We start from the raw sequence: 7,322 nt of genomic DNA, 5'->3' as shown, positions 1-7,322 counted from the left end.
TCTTTTATTAATTTAAAAATAGTACATCAATTTCAAAGTCTATTTGTAATAATTTATTTCTTATGAAATCACAAGTAGTTACTGATTTATTAATAATATAATTGTGATATTTTACAGATTTTGAGTATATTGTTTTGTTTTCATTCGTAAAAAAATGTCATTAATGAAACCATGTTATACAGTTTTCAAAATGTTAAAAAAATTAAACTAAATTCATTTTGATTAGTGTAAAACCCCATACCACACATTGCATGTAACACGTACTTCATACAAAAGAAATACATGTTTATATCCCACATTGGTCCCTTAATACAAGAATCTACCAGTATAAAATACATGGTTCAAAAAATCAAAATACAAATTCCTGTACTAATCCAGTTACATTTGCCAAAACTATACAAATCATCAGCCAATCTTCATGTAGATAAACATATAGATAAATTATTATATTTTTTCCTTTCCCTTACCATCAGCACTTCCTGCAATACATATTTGAAATCACAAAACGACGGTTAGACCGAAAGGTCTAATGAGTTACCCTATTTATGTCATTGCAGAGTGATAATCACCAAAATTTTTAAAGAAAACAACTTTTCATATATATATAACAAATATATGAACAAGTGAGAACACAATATTAATACCTTTCACCTTTCATGCCAATAATCTTTGCTTGCAAATAATACATCAACTCTAAACAGGTTTATATTCACCAAATTAACATAGTGCCACTTTTAAACATTTTCTATTCGAACAAGGTTTATACAAAGCTTCAGGCCAAACCTGTTATCCCCTTCTCTATAACATTTGGACTATGATTTCCAATAAAAACTCTGATCCTAAATCTTTAAATCACAAAGATATAAAGATTCCAGACCACAGTAATCTTATGGGATATGATAGTAAGAGTTATATTATATATCACACACATACAATTGCCACCCTTATATCCAAATGTACACATCTCCTTGATATGCCACCCTTATCCCATGATACACCTCTCCTTGATATGCCACCTTTATTTCCTCAAAAAAATATTTCACAAAATAATTCCATATAAAATTAGACCGTAGTCAATGGAATTATTATTATCAGTTCAAAAATCATCTTTTCCAAAATTCTCCTTTTATATATAAGAATCATTATATATAAACCATAAATATGTCAAAATACAAATTCGGTCAAAATAAACTCGGCCAAACTTCATCTCCGATCAAGTCTTGGCCGGATTTCATCTCCGGTCAAGTCTTGGCCGATTTACCAAATCCGGACACAAATCGCCCAAGGCTTGTCCGATTTACCATTAATTCGGTCAACCTTGTTCGGATAACAAATCCGGACAACAGTTCATATAGCTTGTCCGATTTACCAATCCGGACAACTCATAATTCAAGGTTTTGTCCAACTTAAGTAAACTGATCACCTTTTAGTCGTATTCCTACTTTTCCGTTCAAAATGTTAAACATAATCTCCATATTCATAAATTGATCAAGTATTGTCCGATTTAAGACTAAACCGCTTGACTCTTGACCAATTTAAGTTTATCCGGACAACTTCACCAAGATATTTATTTATAATCCGCTCAAGTCTTATCCGGTTTAGGGCTTAAATCACCCAACCCTTGTCCGGTTTAAGACTAAACCGCTTAACACTTGTTCGGTTTAAGTCTAATCCGGACAACACTCCTACGATTTAAACTTCCAACTAGATAAAAGATTTTATACAAATAATTATGCATTCCAAAGAGAATTAAAACGTTTAAAATCACTCACCTTATGCAACTTCCTTTGAAAATCTTGGTGAAATGCAATTCGGTCAATCTTCCTCACTTAAATCGCTTACTTAAGGTTTCCAAAATAGCAAGTAGTTGAAAATGGAGGCCAAGACCCTCCTTTATACCTTTCCTTAACAGGAAAGTCGGCCACACACACACGACCCATGCATCCCCATATCATGCATGTGTGTATGTATATATATATATATCATGTATACATATGCTCCCACATATACACATAATCTCATACATGCATCAACATTATGCACATGATTTTCACACACTAGCATGATCAAATATAACAAATTGATCATGCTATCACTTAATCACTTATCAAATAATCACACATTAATTACCTTGGGTGATAACCATGATCCAGCTATCACATTATCCATCCCTCAAAAGAATTCTGTCCTGGAATTCCTTTGATTGAAGAGTCACGGGTATTCTGATCTCATCTTTGATTCCAATTTCCAAGAGCCACTGTACTTTAACCAGACTGATCTCTTTGTTTCTCAACACCCTGATCTTTCGGTCAATTACCACTTCTGGTGTTTCGACAAAGTTCAGCTTACTGTCTAATTTAACCTCTGGCAGCGGTACAGCTAGACTCGGATCAGCTAAACATTTTCGCAGATTCGATACATGGAAAGTGTTGTGAATCAGACTTAGTGCTTTTGGTAGCTCTAACTGATATGCCACTGGCCCAATTCGTTTACATATTCTGAATGGTCCAACTTACCTCGGACTGAGCTTACCTTTCTTTCCAAATCTGATGACCCACTTCCATGGCGAAACTCTTAACATCACAAAATCACCTACACAAAATTCAATCGGCTTTCGACGATTATTAGCATAACTTTTCTGGTGATCTTGTGCTGTTTTAATTCTTTCACGGATATATTCATTCTTTTCAGAAGTTTCTTGGATAATCTCAGGACCCGTCAGTTGTCTTTCAACCATCTCGTTCCAACACAACGGCGTTCGGCATTTACGTCCATACAATACTTCATACGGTGTCGCTTGGATGCTGGAATGGTAACTGTTGTTATATGCAAACTTTATCAACGACAATTGATCTTCCCACGATTCCCCAAAGTCAATAATACAACTTCTCAACATGTCTTCGAGAGTTTGGATAGTTCTTTCACTATGCTCATCAGTTTACGGATGATAAGCTATGCTTAGTCGGATTTCAGACCCCAAAGCTTTCTGCAACCCTTCCCAAAACTTTGAAGTAAACCGACTATCTCTATCAAAGATAATAGATAATGGAACACCATGTCTGGTTATAATTTCTTTGATGTAACTATGTGCTAGCTTTTCTAGAGAGTACTTCTCTCTTATTGGCAGGAAATGCGCAGATTTAGACAGACGATCAACAATTACCCAAATCGCGTCATACCCCTTTGGAGTTCGAGGCAACTTCATGACGAAATCCATTGTAATGTGATCCCATTTCCATACAGGTATCTCCAAAGATTGAAGGCTTCCATACGGCTTTTGATGTTCAATCTTAACTTGTAGACATGTCAGACACTGTTTCACATATTTAGCTATGTCCCTTTTCAACCTGGGCCACCAATAAAAAGGTTTCAAATCTTTATACATCTTACTGGTACCTGGATGAATAGAGTATCGGGACTTATGGCTTTCATTTAATATAGCGTTCCGGATATCTCTAAAACACGGTACCCAGATTCGCCCTTGAAAGCACATTAGTCCTTCGTCATTCGGTTCCAAGGTTGAAATCATCTTACCCAACCTTTCTGTTGTAACAAATTTTTCTTTCATAGCTTCTTGTTGACATCTCTAAACTTCTTTACGAATGTCAGGAACCACATTTATTCTCATTGCCACAGCTTTAACGGTTTCGCTCTTTTCTTTCCTGCTTAGAGCGTCAGCTACCACGTTGGCTTTTCCCAGGTGGTAAAGGATTTCACAATCATAATCATCTACCAGTTCAATCCACCGACGCTGTCGCATATTTAATTCTTTTTGGCTGAACAAATGTTGCAAACTTTTGTGATCAGTATAAATCTCACACTTTGTTCCCAGAAGATAATGTCTCCAGATCTTCAGAACAAACACCACTGCAGCTAATTCATATCATGGGTTAGATATTGTTTCTCATGATCTTTTAATTGCCCTGACGCATAAGAAATTACTTTTCTTCTCTGCATCAGAACACATCCTAACCCCAACTTTAAAGCATCGCTATAAACCACAAAGTCTTCGGATCCGTCTGGTAGAGTCAATACCGGTGCACTACAAAGATGATTCTTTAATAATTGAAAAGCTTCTTGCTGTTCTCCTTGCCACTGGAATTTAATGTTCTTTCGAGTCAATTTAGTCAATGGCACGACTATCTTGGAAAAGTCCTGAATAAACTTACGGTAATAGCCGATCAATCCCAAAAAGCTTCGGACTTCAGAAGAAGTTTTCGGAGCTTCCCTGTTAGGAATGAAATTCAGTGTAAAATTGTATTCGTCTTGAAAGTTAATTTTTTCTATAAATGTATAAAAGTCACCGTGTTTGACTTTTCATAGCAGTTTGACTTTGACTATTTTGTGTCTTGTTTGACCCTATATAAAGGGTATTTCCTTTGTATTTTGGTAATGAGCTCATTCGCAATATCAGATTTTGTAAAGAATATTTTGACCATATTTTGAGTGTTGACTTTCTCTCTCTATTCTCTCAAGAGTTCTTACAAGAGTTATATAATTCTGCCATTATCGATTTAAGCTTTCAAGAAGATTGATTGTTAGGGACAAATAATTGGTATCAGAGCAGGATTGTGCACAAAATCAGAAGAAGAAATCAGAGTTTTGAAGATTTTTTTAAGAGATTTTTTATGGATTTTTTTTTTCTTATTGTTCTTTAGTTTGATCTGAAATTTCTTTAAAATTTTGTGGTTTTGTGTGAAAACCATGATCAAAATGTGCGGAATCACTTTGTGAATCCTTATTTTTCATAAAGATTTGTGTTTTGGTTATCTGTTTTCAAGATCTGGCGATATTTGTGATTTTAAAAAAATTGTGTTCTTGATTTTTTTTTCAAAAACCAGTATTTTGATCCATTTTTAGTTCATTTTTTTTTTTTTCTGTTTTTGTGTTTCTGCCCAGCCCAAGGCCCATCCAATTTAGGCCCAACAGGATTACAATCTTGGTAAATCGATCAATTCTTCATTCATCGCTCAGGTTCTTATCTACATCGATGAAAGGCTTCATTGAATTAGATTTTATCGCTCATCTTCTAAATCGGACAGACACAGTCGATATCTCCTAAATCGCAGTCTACCTTGATCAAATCTTCATCCGATTTGGGTTTTATCGCACGCTCCTGTTTTGGTCAAGAAATCGCTTGATAAATCACTCAAGAAATTGCTCAAGACAGTGACTGATTTTGACTTCAATCGAAGTCTCTGATTTCATATTCAAGTTAAATCAATTATCAAGAACATATCGATTTCCTCTAAATCGCACACAATGATCTGACTATTTTCGAGGTAAATCGCACGTAGTCCAACCTTTATCCGATTTGGTAAATCGTTCAGTATATCGCTCATGGATTCATCGGATTCAAGGTAAATCGTTCACCCTTTGTCCGATTTAGGAGTTGGTCTCTTAACAAAATCATCCGGTTTTCTAAATCGGACAACCTATCTAGTCAATTTAGAGTTTATCTTATCACTATTTTTCCTAAATCGCTCGTATTGTGTAAATCGCTCACTGGTTTGAGCTGATTTAATGTAAATCGCTCCTGGCTGTTGTTTGATTTTGAGATTCTGGTTCTTGATTTAATGTAAATTCGTTTGAGAGACTACTGGGTTCTTGATTTTGATGCTGGCAATGCTAGTAGGCAGCCTCCTGTAGATATTACTTGACAGCAGATCTATTTCTACTTGAGAACTAGGTATTATGATGATGCGAGGGATTTTGCTGTATCACACTGTATATTAATTGAAGACGTGTTCGTTTTTACATAAATGCAGACCTGTCCGGATTTCAAGTTTCTTGACAGAAGCTTATTCGATTTTGGCTTGATTTGGAGAACTGTGTAAATCGCAGATTTCCTTTGGTTGATTTCACATTAATCGCACACTGGTTGGTTTTCAGAGAACTTGACAGATTCATCTTCATCCTCTGTGTTCAAAATCGCCCAATAGCCTGACTGGTTTTGGGGTAAATCGCTTACAAGGGTACATGAGCTCAAGCTATATCGCACAATAGGTCTTCATAGGTGTTAGCTCTCATTCCTTGAATGTAAAAGTATAGAAAAAGTAAAACAGCAAGTATTGACAGAAGCTGATCTGTCACAGAAGACCACAGAGGACAATCAACAGAAGAAGCTCAATCGTACAAGATTCAAGTGACAGAACCTCTGCCATCCATCACAGAGGTTCTGGAAACTTGTCCTTTGCAAAGACCATGCTACAAGTCAAAGACGACAGAACCTCTGTCGTGTCTCACAGAGGTTCTGGAAGATTTCCTCTGCDYKCTACAAAGTTTCATCCAGCAGAGCCTCTGTGATGTCTCACAGAGGATCTGCAGAAATGTTTTCTGTGTAGATTATTTTTAGCTCGTTTTACTTAGGTTTATTAGCTGCTCGTGACTTTCACGTGATCTTGTCTGTAATCTGTATTAGATGAACGACTTAGATTTAATTGCTTTAGGTTGTGTCAGGAAACAGTTACTTGCCTGTATAAATAGCAGCGTAGGCCTTTGTATTTCGTGTGCTTCTAGAATTGTAATTGTCAATATTTTCAATCAATTGAAAATCATTTGAAGCTTTTCTCTTCGTGTTACTCAAGTGTTCTTCATTGTGTTCATACGAATTGCTGCTTGTTTGATTATAATACTTTCCGCTGCTTACTCACTGTCAATCCAATCAATCAAGTAGGTATTCAGTACCAAGAACTGAGATATACGATCCTAACAATTGGTATCAGAGTAGGAATCAAATTTTAATTTGATTATTTTTGTTCTTGGTATTCATTCCTTTTTGCTCAAAAACACAGCCGTCTTCTTCATCAGTTTATCCTGTTTTTCACTGTTTTATCAATCCTCTCCTATTTTCTTTTAATTCTTCTTCATTCAATGGCAAATATGGCTAATGCATAGTTTATGAGTACGGGTTCACAGTCTAAACTCCCCACGCTAATTCGTGAGGAATTTCCTCAATGGAAAATCCGAATGGTGAGTTTTCTTGAGGGTATTCATCCTAGGATATGCGAATTCCTGTACAATCCTCCTTACGTCTCAATGAACCTCATTCCAAGAGTTCCTGCAACTCAAACTACACCAGAAATACCAGAGCATTATGAGCCTCGTCCCGAAGCTAACTGGAGTGACGAAGACAAAGTAATCGTCGAATTAGGGAACAAATGTAAACGGTTGTTAATCATGGCTATTCCTAACGACATCTTCAAATGCATCGATCACTGTCTACCGTCCATGGACTTATGGGCAGAACTGGAGAAATTAATCGAAGGTGGAAGGAAGACGCTAAAGAACAATCGTTCGATTTGCATCGATGAATACTACAG

This window comes from Cynara cardunculus, assembly GCF_001531365.2.
Source record: "Cynara cardunculus var. scolymus isolate 2C chromosome LG 4, CcrdV1, whole genome shotgun sequence".
NCBI classification, from domain to species: domain Eukaryota; kingdom Viridiplantae; phylum Streptophyta; class Magnoliopsida; order Asterales; family Asteraceae; genus Cynara; species Cynara cardunculus.
The sequence above is the reverse complement of the archived record's forward strand: the minus strand, read 5'-3'. Positions refer to the sequence as shown.